Below are 17153 nucleotides of genomic sequence, written 5' to 3'. Positions count from 1 at the left end.
ATGGTGGAAATCAGAGTTCCAGAAGAGGTGATGGAAGCTTGCCAGGCCTCTTAAAGCCCCAGTTTGGAACTACATAATATTACTTCTGCTCACATCTCACTGACCAAATCATGTGGGAAAACCCAATCTCAGCAGAGTAGCGGGGAAGAAGAGTCTGCCTGAAGGAATCCATGAGAAGGGTTGGAGGTAAAGGATGCCTGGGAGAATAAGACAAATACATGAATATACAGGCTCTATGAGATTCCTGTACATTCCAAGGACCCTCTGAAACCCATCAGGAATATCAGGAATATGTGCTCAGTCACTCAGTAGCGTCCGACTCTTTGCGACCTCATGAACTGTAGCCTGCTACGCCCTTCTGCCCATGGGATTTTCCAGGCAAAAATACTGGAGTAGGTCATCATTTCCTTCTCCAGGGATATCAGGAATAAAACACCATTATGAGGAGAAATGGAGACCAAACCCAGGTACACTAGAATAATTCTAAATAACACTTTTAACAGTGTGTTGAAAAACAGGGATAATTGTAAAATAACATTGTAAAAATTGTAAAAAAAAAAGAAAAACATTGTAAATAATTGTAAATAACACTTATAGACTGTGTTGAAAAGCAGAGACATTACTCTGCTGACAAAGGTCCATATAGTCAAGGCTATGGTCTTCCCAGTGGTTAAGTATGGATGTGAGAGCTGGACCATAAAGAAGGCAAAGTGCCAAAGAATTGATGTCTTCGAACTATGGTGCTGGAGAAAACTCCTGAAAGTCCCTTGGACAGCAAGGAGATCAAACCAGTCAATCTTAAGGGAAATCAACCCTGAATACTTCGAAGGACTGACACTACAGGTCCAGTATTTTGGTCATCTGAAGCAAACAGCTGACTCATTGGAAAAGCCCCTGTTGCTGGGAAAGATTGAGGGCAGAAAGAAAAGAGGGCATCAGAGGATGAGATGGCTGGATGGCATCACTGACACAATGGACATGAACTTGGGTAAACTCTGGGAGATGGTGAGGGACAGCCTGACATGCTGCAGTCCATGAGGTTGCAAAGAGTTGGACATGACTGGGTGACTGAACAACAATAAACACTTATAACACATTCTTTACCCTTCTTCCTCAAAAGAAGTAAGGAACCTCACCTTTAGACAAACTAGCTTTAAGGCTGAATGCCTATGCTAAGCTGAAAAATCTACCCCTCAAATCCCTACCAAAATATCTGTAAATATTACCTTGCAATCTGTAAATATTAGCTTATTTTACCTTATTTGGAAATATTACTTTATTTGGGAAAAGGACCTTTGCAGATGCGATTAAAGATTTTGAGATGGTGGTGGTATCATGGATTATCCAATTGGTCCCAACACAACCACAAGTGTTCTCATAAGAGAGAGGCAGACACACACAGAGGAGGTATCAATGTGAAGACAGAAGCAAGGATTGGAGTGATGTAACCACAAGCCATCTCACACACTAGTAAAGTAATGCTCAAAATTCTCCAAGCCAGGCTTCAGCAATACATGAACAATGAACTTCCAGATGTTCAAGCTGGCTTTAGAAAAGGCAGAGGAACCAGAGATCAAATTGCCAACATCCAATGGATCATCAAAAAGCAAGAAAATTCCAGAAAAACATCTATTTCTGCTTTATTGACTATGACAAAGATTGTGTGGATCACAATAAGCTGTGGAAAATTCTGAAAGAGATGGGAATACCAGACCACCTGACCTGCCTCTTGAGAAACCTGTATGCAGGTCAGGAAGCAACAGTTAGAACTGGACCTGGAACAACAGACTGGTCCCAAATAGGAAAAGGATTACGTCAAGGCTGTATATTGTCACCCTGATTATTTAACTTAAATGCAGAGTACATCATGAGAAACACTGGGCTGGAAGAGGCACAAGCTGGAATCAAGATTGCCGGGAGAAATATCAATAACCTCAGATATGCAGATGACACCACCCTTATGGCAGAAAGTGAAGAGGAACTAAAAAGCCTCTTGATGAAAGTGAAAGAGGAGAGTGGAAAAGTTGGCTTAAAGCTCAACATTCAGAAAACTAAGATCATGGCATCTGGTCCCATCACTTCATGGCAAAACAGTGGAAACAGTGTCAGACTTTATTTTTGGGGCTCCAAAAATCACTGCGGATGGTGATTGTAGCCATGAAATTAAAAGACTCTTACTCCTTGGAAGGAAAGTTATGACCAACCTAGACAGCATATTAAAAAGCAGAGACATTACTTTGCCAACAAAGGTCAATCTAGTCAAGGCTGTGGTTTTTCCAGTGGTCATGTATGGATGTGTGAGTTGGACTGTGAAGAAAGCTGAGCACTGAAGAATTGATGCTTTTGAACTGTGGTGTTGGATAAGACTCTTGAGAGTCCCTTGGACTGCAAGGAGATCCAACCAGTCCATTCTAAAGGAGATCAGTCCTGGGTGTTCATTGGAAGGACTGATGTTGAAGCTGAAACTCCAATACTTTGGCCACCTCATGTGAAGAGCTGACTCATTGGAAAAGACCCTGATGCTGGGAGGGATCAGGGGCAGGAGGAGAAGGGGACAACAGAGGATGAAATGGCTGGATGGCATCACCGACTCAATGGACATGAGTTTGAGTAAACTCCGGGAGTTGGTGATGTACAGGGAGGCCTGGTATGCTGATTCATGGGGTCACAAAGAGTCGGACAGGACTGAGCCACTGAACTGAACTGAATGGAATTACAAGCCAAGCAATGCCAGCAGCCACCAGAAATTGGAAGAGGCAGGGAGCAGGTTCTCCCTGGAGCCTCTGGAGGAAGCATAGCCCTGAAGACACCTTGTTTGGGCCCAGGGTGGTTTATCTTAGGTTTCTGATATCCAGAACTGTGAGAGAATAAATTCCTGTTGTTTTAAGGCACCAAGTCTGGAGTAATTTGTTATGGCAGCCTCAGGAAACTAACAACATGACTTCCTTCAATTTTTACCTTCTTTAAAGAAAATTTAATGTTGAAAGATAAAGTAGATTAAATTTCCAAGAAAAAAAGGGAAAATAGAAACAATGCCCTAAAATTTGCAATTTGATCATAGCCCAGTAGTTGAGCTGTGAAAATGAGTGAGTGATATCTGGCCATTTCATTCTGGGAAGTTTTTTATGTCTCTATATCACGTGCTATTGATTGGCCCCTTGTTAAAACTGCCAGCAAAAAAAAAAAAAAAAAAAGGAGGGGTCAGAGATTAAAAAAAAAAAAATTGACCATCCCACAATGAGATGCCAATTACACCTATCAGAGTGGCTAAAACTAAAAACACTGACAATATCAAGTGTTGACAAATACATGGCACCACAGAAACCGTCATAGACTGTCTATGAACAACCACTCTGAAAAATAATTTGGCCATTGCTCACAAAGTTAAATATGAACAAATGAATCCACCTCTCAGATATCTACTCAAGAGAAATCAAAACACATGTCCACAAAGAGACTTGTACATAAATGTTCATTGACTCTTAATCTATAACAATTCAAACATTCATTAATAAGGGATTGGATATATTCATAGGATACTGTGTAGGGATGCAAAGGAGCAAAATGCTCCCTGTGCAACAAAACAGGTGAATTGGCTTCTTTTCCTGAAAGTTTCTCAAAGCCTGTCATGGTTTCCTCTTTCAAAGAAAATGTGAAGCCTGAGTATAAATTTGCATGTTTACATTATGTTGAGTGAAAGAAACCAGACCTAAAAGTGTATATACTGTATGACTCCATTTGTGTGAAGTTCTAGGACAGGCAAAGTTAATCTATGGTGATAGAAATCAGATCACCGGTTGCCTGGGGCAGGGGTGGGGAGTGACTGCTAAGAGACAACAGGGATCTTTCTGGATATTTCTGAAAATGCTGTCCTTGTTAATTGACAGGATAGTTGTATACATTGGCCTAACTCATCAAACTCTACATTTCCCATCTGACATTTTATTGTATGTAAATTATAACCTCAACAAGTGATTTTTTACAGTACCTTTCTGAAAGCATTAACACTAATATTAGCCAAATGAGTCTGAAAGCAGAGTGCTCAGATTCTATCAGTTGGATTTGATTCAGGAATCCCAGCCTTCATTCTAATGAAAAGCTCAGTCTGACTGGCAGGGAGAGAGTAAACAAACAAATGAGATGAAGCATCTCAAGGCTCTAGGGCGTCCTGGGCTAACCTGGCTCCCAGATGGGCCCCTGAAGAACAGCTGGATGTGGAGGATAAGCTGGAAGCCGGGGCAGAGGGACGGAGGCGGGAGGGACCTGGGGCTCCCACTCCAGACCTCGCCGCCCAGCCTGGGCTAACTGAACTGCCATTAAGCCGTTTTCCCTGGTGTGGAATGCCTTTGAAGACAGCAGAGGGGAGGGGGGGCTTTCAAGTTTCAAAGAGAAAAAGAGTCTTCATATAAAGCCCATGCTTGCTCACCAATTTATAATTGCATCACTTTCCTTTCCTGAAGCATTCGCAAGGTCTCCCATGGTTTCCTCTTTCAAAGACAATGTTAGTCTGTGACATACATTTAGACGTTTGCATTTGTTATTACAGTGGAGTTAAACTATTTCAGAGAAATTTACCACCTTCATCTTTGTCCCAAAATACTTGACAAATTGTTTTATAACCAATTAAAGTCTCTATATTAGTCCATTACCCCTTCAAAATATCTCATTCAATTCCTGAAGTTTCAATTCATTTGATTATAGTTTGGGTACTTTCCTAATGTCTAGTTCTCCACAGAATCAACTATTCTTTTCATCTAATATTTATGGGTTTTTTTTTGGGGGGGGGAGGTGATGATGGGGGTAGGGAGAAAGGATGTTAAATTTCTACTCCATGCTTGCTTTAAGGATAGAAGAAGTTGTAAAAGTTACTAGCCAACTATTGAAAAGTAGACTGTGCATTTCAGAAGCCCTTGCACATACTTCAGGTAGAGGCAGACTACTGTACCTTAACTGGATCCTTAACTAGACACAGGGAGTTGATGATCCAATAACTAAATGGGTAGTTGTCAAAGCTTTCAACCAATTTGACATGGGAAGGAACACACGATAATTTTTGTTGCATGATTTCTCCTCCCCAACAACACCAGATCACATATCCATTTACCTTTTAGGAAGTGAACCTCCCAATCCTTTCCCTCTCCCTGTGGAGCAACTATCATGACTTGCTGGCATGGCAGTAGCAACACAGCCTTCTTCTTCATTCTATTCTTTCCAGTTGTAACTCAAGAGTTTTCTGTTGTCATATATACTCAAGAGAAGACCATAATTAAGGATGCCCTAAGAGATATTTCCAGAAAGAAACAGAAGAAAAAAGTAGAAAACCAAAACACTGTTTCAAAATAACCAAGCAAAAGAAAACATTTTAAAAAAGACTGTTAGAAACCTATTCAGAAACTTAAGAGGAGGAACCTCGTCTAAAGCATTCAGGTTACAAGCCTAAGATGAGAGATGTAATCACATGCTTTTCATATATACAAGGTGAGGAGCTAGACTGAATATACTTCCAAGCCATTCTCCTATCATCCTTCCTCTGGAGAAGAGAGCCCAGGCTTAAGGAAATTATATCTAATATTTTGTGTGTAGTTATTTTATATGTCTCATTTTACTCAGTATGAATTATCACCACTGAAAACTAAAAGCAGATGACAAACAAGCCAACAAACAAAACGCCCCAAAAGCCAAACAGTGACATTCCCAAAGCGTATGCCCTAATACCAAAGACTGGCAAAGATATTCTTTTATGAGTGCAGCTGATCCTGAACTTCAGCTGTTTCAGATTTATTTGTTAAAAACACAGATCACTAGGCTCAGCCCCAGAATTTCTGATTCTGTAGGTTTCCTTGTTTAAGATGTTTTCAGGTGATGCTGCTGCTGCAGACCCAGGGACCGACCACACTTTGCAAAGCATTACGAGGCTAATGAAACATCTTTCCCTAACACTAAGTCCCCATCCCTATGCCTACCTCTTATCCCCTCAGCAATAGCAACAGGCCTTTGTTTGTAACAGTGACCAGGCAATAACAACAAGAAGTCTGAGACACAGAATGACTCATTGAATGTAATGATGGGCTTGCCATTGTTAGATACCTCCAGCTCTATGGAAAACAGCCTTGACCTCTGGAGACAAGTTGTAGATCTATGAAGAGGAAATCTGCCAACCTCTACCAATTCATACACCCCCAAATGATGTAAAGCAGAATCAAAAAAGAAAAAAACCTGAAATGTCCCACTGCAAAGGAATTCTGAACATCACCGAGAAACTTTTGCAAAAAGATGGAAATTATCTGGGGAACGCTCAGATAAAATTTTGAGTGGCTCTATGCCAGAAAAAATAACCCCTTACAATTAAGAACAAGTTAAATTAAACTGTCTGGGCTTAATTGAGCCCACTCTGAGAGTTCCTTTTCAATAAACATGGTGCTTTCAGCAGGTGAGAATGAAATTGTCCAGTCTCTTGAAATTAAGTTAAAGCCCCACCTCTTCTGTCCTTAGATGGTGCGAGGAGGCCAATTCCAAGGGATGCAAAATGTTACCCAATTCATATGCAAGGAAATATCTACTTGTAGCCAACAGAATTGAATGTTCTTTTGCGTTTATGAGGGCTGGTTTTGTGAAGATGCTGCAGAACCAGCAGCACGCAGGTGATTGTAAAACCTGGTGGTGATATCTCCCTAACGCACAGGCACACACAACTCTGGAGTAACTAAGTCTGCTTGGGCTGATCAGGAAACGGCTTCCCAGAAAATCTAAGGAGACTTGAAACATCGATGCAGATAGTCAGTACCTCCCACCCAAAGATCCCCATTGTCCTTCCTCACGTCTCATTTCCCTTCAAAGCTTTCAAGTCCTACGTTATTTTAATCTATCTCTGCAGACAAAAGGGCAGAGCCAGAGTAAGAGATGGGCAGGAGGAGGGCAGCGCTCAACCCCCACTGGCATCACTGTTGAGACCTCCTCTCCCTGGAGGCTTTTATTATTCATGCCACGCTCCTGGATTCTGAGCAGCTGCATAGCAGGCAGGCACACATCAGGGGCCACAAATAAACTAACACAACTTTTTGGAGGAAATGAAGGGGCTTGAGGAAAAGCAAAGTGTCTTCAAAATCAGAAGAGCAGATAACTATCACTGTTCTGCTGACGCTTGTTTTCCCTGCTGACTGGCAGAGGAAAACTGGTTGTAGCTCAGGCCTGAACTTGCCTGGACAAGGGTGGCTCTTGGTGGCTCAGCCCAGGTCCAGAGGATTTGTCTGTTAGTCACAAACCCGGTCTCGCTGCGTGTCTGAGAAAGAGCCATGATTCATCTTGACAACTGTCAGTGTGTTACCTCAAATGGGCACGGGGAGCGATGAGCAACCTGGGGCCGGAAATGAACACAGAGGAGCCAAGGCCACTTTCCGTAAGCCTCACGAGGTCTGGGCTAGAAGAGGTCATGTGGCAAGAAGGCCGGCCAGCAGCCCCGCAGAAGGGGCCATGTCAGCACACTCTCAAAGTCCTGCCGCTGCCATGGAAGAAGAACGGGAGCTCAGAAGCACTGGAACGGGTTCTGGAGAATAAAAATGTTATGCTCCTCCACATTCTCCTCTCTTCCCCAAACAACACTTACTTCAGGCTTCAAACAACTGAATGCATGGTTTCACAATTTCATCAATTCTGCATACCCAACTCTAACATCATCCTAGAGAGAAAATGCATACTTATGAGCCACAAATTGCATATGTAGGCATATTCCCAAGAGAAAGGTGTACATATGTTCCCTGGAAGACACATAAGAGTGTTTAGAGCAGCATTATTGCTAAAAGCCCCAAAGTGGAAATTGCCCAAATGTGCCTCAACAGTGGTGGAATGGATAATGAGTCTTGTATATTCACATAATGGACTCCTGAATAGCAATGTGAAGGATACGGGAGAATCCCACAAACATAATGTTGAGGGAAAGAAGTCAGACTCTGAAGAGTAATACTGTACAGTTCATTTTATGTAAAGACAAAAATAAGCAAAACTAAACCATGCTGTTAGAAATCAGGAGGGAGGTTACACTGGATCAGGGAGGGGTTGGGAGGGAGAGTCCCGGGGAGCTGGAAAAGGAATGTTTCTTGATCTTTGGTTACACATTGATTCCGTTCTTAAATACATGAAGTTATTCACTTGCGATATGCTCACTTTTTTGCATATGGATCACACTTCAAAAAAAGCTAACACAACAGACACACACACCCCCCAAAACAAAACAAAGCAAAACAATCAAAATACCTACTAGGTTGTCATTGTCAAGATTTGTAAACTTTAGAATGCAAATGTAGTGAGCAGTGCAAATAAGAAATTTTGTCAGAGTGTGCCACATAAATTAGCCCGTCCCAACTGTCAAATCAGTATAGTAGAGCAAAATGTCAAGTAGCAGAAAGGGTTAGTGCCCTGCCTTATATGTGTCTTATACCAGCAGAGGTACCTCGGATCACACACACTCCAGGATGAGACTCATGAGAGTTTACCACCCATGAAATGAGGGAGGAACTGTGTGGTAAATGTTGACTTTCTCCTAAGCTTTCCCAGGGAAAAGAAGATACATTTCTTATCATCTCTCTTTCTTCATCCTTTAGATCCCATTCCAAAGATAAACTGTAATCACAGGGGACATCTCATCAATTGAAAACTCATTTCTCCTAGACCCATGACAAATGGGTCATGAAACCTATAAATCATTGCTTAAGCCTTAGCCAAAGTTGATGAAAAAACATTTTTTTCCCTAAAAGAAAAGCTTTCTTCTCTTAAAACAGCAGCATCCTCTGGTTAACAGTGTAACTCTTAACTAAACCATTGTGTCAGAATATGTTTCAGTAGAGACAGCTTAATGGAGTTGCTGAAAGATCTGTCATTCCTCTGATAAGGACTTCCAGAACCAGGGAATCACATGCATTATTCCAAATTTATATGAGTAAAAGCTCCAAAAAAATTTAAATGTACCTTTCGAGGATCAAAATGTTTACTTTTAACATATTAAATGGAAATACATCTATATTATTTCATAATCAATGTACAGTTGCAAATACTACTTGGATATGGACATTAAGGAACTTTTTGAGTTCAAACATGGCTGTTAGAGTCAGATTGGGAAGGATGGTTGGGGAAACACCTTAAAATTCTTTCTTATCTGAGCTCTTAAACAAAACAATGAAAATCATGTATACCATCCAATGGCCATATTAGTGAGCACTGTCTTCTGGCATTGCCTAGTTAACTGTGAAAAGAAATAGCTATAAAGGAACTCAAGAGATTGTCAACTCCAATTTCCTGTTTCCTAAGTGAAAGGAGAACTAGTTGGCGGCTAAATGACTCACCCAAGATCACTCAGTAAAGAGTGGCAGGTGAGAATTACAGCAAGTCTTCCAATCTCCCAATCAGTCTCAAATCAACCATATGGCACTGTCTTGCCCAAGAGCCTCTCAGCTATTTCCATGGACCCATGATCCATGGCAGGTGATCCCCTCAGACTCCACTGCAGGGAAATGGAGGAAAATGCTGGCAGAAATGGACAGAGGGAGAACCACTACCCTCCCCAGCCAAGAAGCCAATATATTCTTAGAAGCATAGACCCCTTCATGTATTGAAAATGGATATTTCAGAAGCTTAAGAAATAACTGGTGTTTTAAAATCAAAACAGGGCTTAATAAATTTTTAAATTCCAAGTTCCCAACAGATTTTGGGATGTTGTGTGTATATACGAGTATATTCAGAGGTAGGTAGAAAACCTATATGGAGGTCACTAAAAGGGCACAGCCCAGAATACACAACCACGGACGGGACCCCCATGTTTTTCATGGTTGCTTGTCTCCCACCAGCACATGTCCAACAAGTGACCTCAGTCGTGGGGAAAGGCCCATGAGCAAGTGACACTCGGATGTGAATGCCTGAAAGGAGATCCCACACTGTGGAAGATGTGTTAGAGACATTTCGTGACAAAATCAAGTGGCTTTCTCCCTCGGAGTTTATCAAGACTGATAATAAAGCAAATGCAGTGTGAGGCAAACACACAATGTGGAATAAGGAAAATAGAGTGACTTGTTCATGTGTCCTGCTTTATACACTTCAATTAAATTATTTGTGCCCTGGGATTGGAAGGCAGGTTTCTGTGATTATTTTTTAATAGAACAAAAATCCATCTTGAAGCCTCTTGCTCCAAAATCACTCCTGCTAATAAATAGTGTGCCATACAATTACAAACTCATGTTCCTTTAATGTTCTCATTTCTACGAAAACAGACGAACCATTGCTACTTAGAAACCTCCCTGTCTTTGATTTGAACCAAATTAATTGGATAATTATATTACAGTAAAACAGCAAAGGCTGACAGCTACAATACAGAAAGTATAGTTAACATTCCCAACTTTTATTTTTAGTTAACATGGTTCTCACAAGGATCACCGTTCAGAAGGCTTCAGACTCATTACGCAAACTGTATTATGAGAAATTATTGTAAAGTTTCCTAATGCTTATTTTTTAATAATTTTAAACATCTATCTATTTTTGGCTGTGCTGGGTCTTCGTTGCTGCACTGGCTTTTCTCTAGTTGCAGCGAGCAGGGTTGCGGTGCACGAGCTTCTCATTGCAACGGCTCCTCTTCTCATGAAGCGTGGGCTGTACAGGATTCGAGCAGCGGCAGCTCCCAGGCTCATCAGCTGCGGCGCACGGGCTTCGTTGCTCCACTGCCCGTAGGATCTTCCCGAATCCAGGACTGAACCTGTGTCCCCCGCACTGGCAGGCAGATTCTTTACCGCTGAGCCACCGGGGAAGCCCATTCTAAAGCTCACTTTATCAGTCAGCTATAGCTGTCTAACAAAGCATATCAAAACTTAATGACTTAAAATATATCCATTTGTTTAGCTTATGATTCTGCAGCTCAGGAGTTGAGGCTGGGTCAGCCAGATGCTTCTTCTTGCCTTGACTGGGCTCTATCACTTGTTTTTGCTTGCCACAGGTCACCTAGGTAGCTCTGAGTCTAAGGGTATTGACTGACTGCTGGCTGAGGTAGTGGGGAAGTTTGAGCCATGAGTGGCTGTCATTCTCTGCTGGGCTAGCTGAGCAAGAGAATAAGATCACATGAGACTTCTTGAGACCAAGACCATGGCATATCATCAGTTCCTCTGCTTTCTACTGGTTGAAGCAATACATAAGCCCAGCCAAGAGGCTGGAAAGAAACCATCTCTTCTTTTTGTTTTTTATTTTTTTAAATTGAAGTATAGCTGATTTAGAATAGCGTGTTAATTTCTGGGCACTTCTCTGGTGCCTTAGGAATAAAGAACGTATCTGTCAATGCAGGAGACATGGGTTTGATGCCTGGGTAGGGAAGATCCCCTGGAGAAGGAAATGACAAGTCACACCAGTACTCTTGCTGGAAATCTCAAGAACAGAGGAGCCTGGCAGTCTACAGTCCATTGGTCACGGAAGAGTCAGCCACAACCTAGCAACTGAGCATGATAGTTTCTGGTGCACGTCAAAGTGATTCATACATATATTCTTTTCACTATAATTTATTATAGGGTATTGAATACAGTTTCCTGTGCTATCCAGTAGGTACTTGTCATTTATTTTATATACAGTAATATCTGTGCATCTGTTAATCCTAATTTGTCCCTCCTCCCCCGCTTTCCCCTTTGGTAACTATAAGTTTGGGCTTGCCTGGTGGCTCAGTGGTAAACAACCTGCCTACGAAGGCAGGAGACCCAGCTTCAATCCCTGAGTTGGGAAGATTCCCCTGGAGAAGGAAACGGCAACCCCCTCCAGAATTCTTGCCTGGGAAATCCATAGACAGAGTACTGATGGGCTACAATCTGTTGGGTCACAGAGTCAGGCATAACTGAACGACTGAGCATATTCATGGACAAATCTTATGCCTTCTTCTTTTTTTTCCCCATAAAAGCCTCTTGGTTTTGGCATTACCATCACATTTCCTGCTCTTGTATGATGCCTAAATACTTTCTATGCAGCCTATAATGTAGTGGTTCCAAACCTAGGCTGCATGTTGGAATCACCCAGGGAGCTGAAAAAATACCAATACCTGCGCTGACCCCACGGGTTTCTGCTTTGATTGGTCTGGGATGTAGTCTGAGAAGTGGCACTTAAGGCTCTCCAGGAGAGCGCAACATGCAACAAGTAGAGAACCATCATTTTCACAGGTCCTCGCCCCTCATTTACTGAGAAAAGGCTTTATGACACCACCATTATCTCCCACCCTTTGTCATAAGTTCTGGTATCACATTTCTTTCCTTCCCAGAAGTTACTAGATCTGACAGTTGGGATCTTGTAATTATTTATGTCTTTATTTGATTGTTTGTTTGCCAGGGAACACTTCTGTTTTTGCTTTGTGTGATAAAACCTACAGGTACAATGAGAGCACATTAGCAGATATTCAGAAGTCATTGATTGGACACATTATTTAATACACTGTAAGTACCTAGTTTGTGAATTACAGCTTAAAGGTAATGATCTAGGACAGAAGATCTCAACCTTTAGCCCAAATCCGAATCACCTGCAGGGCATGTCAACAAATAGTTTGCTGAACCTCAGCCCAAAGCATTTCTGATTTAATAGCTCTGGGTTGGATCAGAGAATTGCATTTCTAACAAGTTCCCAATTGATGCCGATGCTATTGTCAGGAGGCCACAGTCTCCTTCTTTTAAGAGGCAGCAAAATGCAATGACAAAAGCTATGGCCTATAGCATAAGATCTGTTGTTCAAGTTCAAGCTCTGTTACTGATTAACTGTGTGGCATTGGAAAAGATGCTCAGTCTTTCAGGTGCCACTAATTATGTGACAATGGATAAAATGTTTAGTCTCTTAAGTGCCTCAGTTTCTCCATCTGTAGAAGAGATATAGGCCCAGAACTTATCTCCTCAATTTGTTATAATTATTTAGTGAGTTAGTATTTTAAAATCCTTGGAAGTTTTTGGTAGGTAGGAGGCACTACATAATTTGAATACATTCAGACATCATGCTTTTAATGTGGCATACTAACAACACTCCTGCAAACTGACCTTAAAATTTTAGTTCTACATTTGAAAATTAAAAATAAATGACACACACATATACATACACTCACACACACACACACATACCACGAATCACTAAGGTCCAGATTTCAAAGTGTATCCATCAGATTAATAACCATCACAATAAATACCATTAACTGATCAGCTAATCTGGGCTGATGCTTTGAGTGTATATTATTTTTCCAAATATGAAGGGAGTGTCACTGTTCTCAGTTAATATACAAGAAAACTGAGGCTCAGAAAGGTAGTTATATTTGAGTAACAGTGTCAAAACCTTCTAGATTAAGGTTTAAGAATCTCTCTGAAAGTGGAAGTCACTCAGTCATGTCTGACTCTTTGCAACCCCATGGACTGTAGCCTGCCAGGCTTCTCTGTCCATGGAATCCTCCAGGCCAGAATATTGGAGTGGGTAGCCATTCTCTTCTCCAGGGAATCTTCCCAATCCAGGGATTGAACCCAGGTCTTCCACATTGCAGGTAGATTCTTTACCTCTGAGACACCAGGGAAGCCCTGGAATCTCTCTAGAAATGACCAATAAGGGAGTTAGACATCAGGACTTTTTCAATCACAAATAACAAAATCCTTCAGCTTAAACAAAGAAGAGCATGTATCTAAGAATTCCAAGGTATCCTCCTTCAACTACAGCTGGATCCAGGGGTTCAAATGATACATTTATCATGGATTCCATGCTCTCTCTCATTCTTTGATTCACTGTCTTCCTCTCCTGTAGTCCAGGATGGAGTTTGAGAAGCAGGTAGCAAACAAGGAGGTCAAGTCAACTTCTAGGCATGGTGTGTCCAGTATAATCCTTGCCACAGTCCTGCTGAAATAATTATTATCCCCATTTTACAGATGATAAAACTCAGGCTTGGATAGGGTAGAATAAGATGATGAATCATTGGTGCATTAGAAGTGAGTTGGAGTGCTTACCCAGATCATCTGATGGGTTCAAAGCTAGAATTTCTTCCACTCTCTCATTGACATCCAACCTTCTACCCCCAGAGGAGTCCTGCCAGGATGGAATTCATCTCTCCACAAGCAGGAAATTGGATGTCCATGGCTGAAATGTTAGCACCCTTCTTACTGTCACCCATAATGTGTGTGAGTGCTAAGTAACTTCAGTTGTGTCCGACTCTTTGAGACCCTATGGACCGTAACCGACCAGGCTCCTCTGTCCGTGGTATTCTCCAGGCAAGAATACTGGTGTGGGTTGGCATGCTCTTCTCCAAGGGATCTTCCCAACTCAGGGGTCAAACCTGTGTCTCTTACGTCTCCAGCATCAACAAGCAGTTTCTTTACCACTAGTGCCATGTAGGAAGCCCATCACCTATAATACCCCAATCATTTTTAGCAGTTAACTATGCCATTCCTCTCCCATAAGCCCAATAGGAATTATTTTCATCTCATGATAATGTGATGTTTGTGAAACTTGGTTAGTAACTTAGAGAGAAATCCTTGGCAATTTCACAATGTGTCTAACTGGTTACTTCTGCAAACAAGTCACAGAGTGAGGTTTCTGGAAAGAGAACAGGCTGTCTCAGAGAATAAGGATAACTCCAAATATAGAAATATATTTAAATCAAGTAAATTCTGTAATTGGACCAATGGACACAGGCCACCATGGGAGCTTGCCACAAAATATTATTAGGGAAAAAAGTTCTAACTCTTTGTCAGGCTCACAAGTGCTTAGGTTGCCTAAGAATCAGGAGATTTAAATTCAGAGTTAAGAATTAGGGATGAAAGTCTAGTCATAGGCATGATATTAATTGACTAGTGGTTTTGAAAATTAGACTAACAGACTTTGCTCTTCTTTTCCTTTGATTAGAAATTAAAATTAGGCAGAAAAAAAGATACTTCAATTTTCCGTTCACTACCAGAATTTGGAAGTACAGGAGTCCAGATAATACTGTGAGCTTTTATGATTCTCATTTCAAGAGACACATGAACAGAAGCCTGTCTGAAGCTTTTCTTTAAAAAGAGAGCCCTCCAAATGACCCAATTTTGTTTCTTTTAACTGCAAAAACTAGCACAATACTATAAAGCAACTATACCCAAATTTTTTTAAAAAGAGAGAGCCCTCCACTTAAGGTGTTGATTCTGTATTTCTCAAAAGAATTACAGTTATCACCACTGTAAAACCTGATGTCCTAGCTCCAAGGATGCCATTTAGAAATTGCTCTTTAATTGGAGACATTTTTATGAAACCACTGCAAAGTTTGCAATACAGTGAAAGTATAAGAACCTATAAAGGATTATGTAATCACTATGTCTTGTATATGAAGTGTTGGTTTTGGATTGCTAACAAATGTTCAAACTTTCTTAGGAAAAAAGAAAAAGAAAAACAAATTGTGGGGCCAAAAGGATGAGTGGATTGAGTGTCAGCGTTTATGTTCAAGCAGCATGGATTGGCTCCAGCCTGAGGTTAACTTAGAATTAAAATGGAACTGGTGGTCTTGCCTTGGCAGACAAGAGGTTATAACAAATCTATGACCACATACATACAGACACCACGGTCGCCAGCTAAACCACACACATGTGGCACAGAGTTTCAGTGAGACAGTTACCAACAGAACTGAGATCTTTTTTCTTCCCTTTCTAGAAAACAGAGTAAACTTTATCCCTTCATGCAGCAGTTAATGGAAACTACATCATAGTTAACAGATTAGATGGTCTTCTACACAGAATGTAAATTAACCTTAATTTAGGTGGAGAAAATTTATCCTCAATAGAAAGCAAACTAGCTCCCATCAGCCAATCATTTATTTGCCTACCAAAGTGATCATTTCAAAACAAAATAGACCATCTTCCTGGTTATTTACAATAAAGACCTCCCTGCTTTTCTTGAATTTAATGAATGAGTCTGTTTTACACACTCTGGGTATTCATTTTGGCTTGAAGTCAGACTCCGTGTCCACCCCTGAAGCAATCAAGATCCAAGGTGCCTTTGTAGTATAGTCTGAAGTCAGGCAGGTTGATTCCTCCAGTTCCATTCTTCTTTCTCAAGATTACTTTGGCTATTCAAGGTAACAATAACCCTATATGCAAAACAGAAAAAGAGACACAGATGTATAGAACAGACTTTTGGACTCTGTGGGAGAAGGCGAGGGTGGGATGTTTCAAGAGAACAGCATCAAAACATGTATATTATCTAGGGTGAAACAGATCACCAGCCCAGGTTGGATGCATGAGACAAGTGCTCGGGCCTGGTGCACTGGGAAGACCCAGAGGGATTGGGTGGAGAGGGAGGTGGGAGGGGGAATCGGGATGGGGAATACATGTATATCCATGGCTGATTCATGTCAATGTATGACAAAAACCACTACAATATTGTAAAGTAATTAGCCTCCAACTAATAAAAAAATTAAAATTAAAATTAAAAAAAAAAAGATCCAAGGTGCCACAAATTAAAGCTTCACAAAGGGAAACCACATTAAAGACCCTGGTGGCTCGCTGAGCATCATCTGGGAGGAGGAAGCAGAAGAAGGCACGGTGTGAACAAGAGGCCAAGGAGAGGGGTAGAGACAAGATCCATCATGGGGGGCTGCCCATACCTTCATGTGATGGATACCAGGTCAGAGTAGATCTGCAGAATTAGTCTTTGCTTCCATATAACAAGCATCTGTAACTCGGAGAAGAAAGTGGGCTCCAAGTTCCCGACAAAGGTATGTGGGAAAGCATATCCTACCAAGACAAGGATGAGGGACTTGTGAAATGTTTGCAGAGTTGTCTCACCTGTGTTGTTCTGGCAAGATTCTGCTGAGTTAAAATGACTTTCCTTGGATCATGTATCTGATGTCTGTTGCTGCCTAGGAGACCACTCCACACAGTGCCCTAAAACAGCAATCTAAATTTATGCTTATAAGGCTATGGGTTTTCCAGGTAGTCTTGCTTAGTTTATTTTAGCTGGGCTTATTCATGAATGCTGGCAAGTCATGGAGGCTGGATGACATGAACAGCATCAGTCTATGTCGGATGGCTGGATAGCTGTAGGTTGGGGCAATAGAGGTGACTAGGCCACATGTTTCCCATTCTCCAGCCAGTTAGTCTTATCTAGGTCTCCTGGTGTTAGCAGTGCTCCAAGAAAGTGAGCAGAGGTATGCAAAGACTCTT

The sequence above is a fragment of the Odocoileus virginianus genome, chromosome 9 (genome assembly GCF_023699985.2).
Source record: "Odocoileus virginianus isolate 20LAN1187 ecotype Illinois chromosome 9, Ovbor_1.2, whole genome shotgun sequence".
NCBI lineage: Eukaryota > Metazoa > Chordata > Mammalia > Artiodactyla > Cervidae > Odocoileus > Odocoileus virginianus.
The sequence above is the reverse complement of the archived record's forward strand: the minus strand, read 5'-3'. Positions refer to the sequence as shown.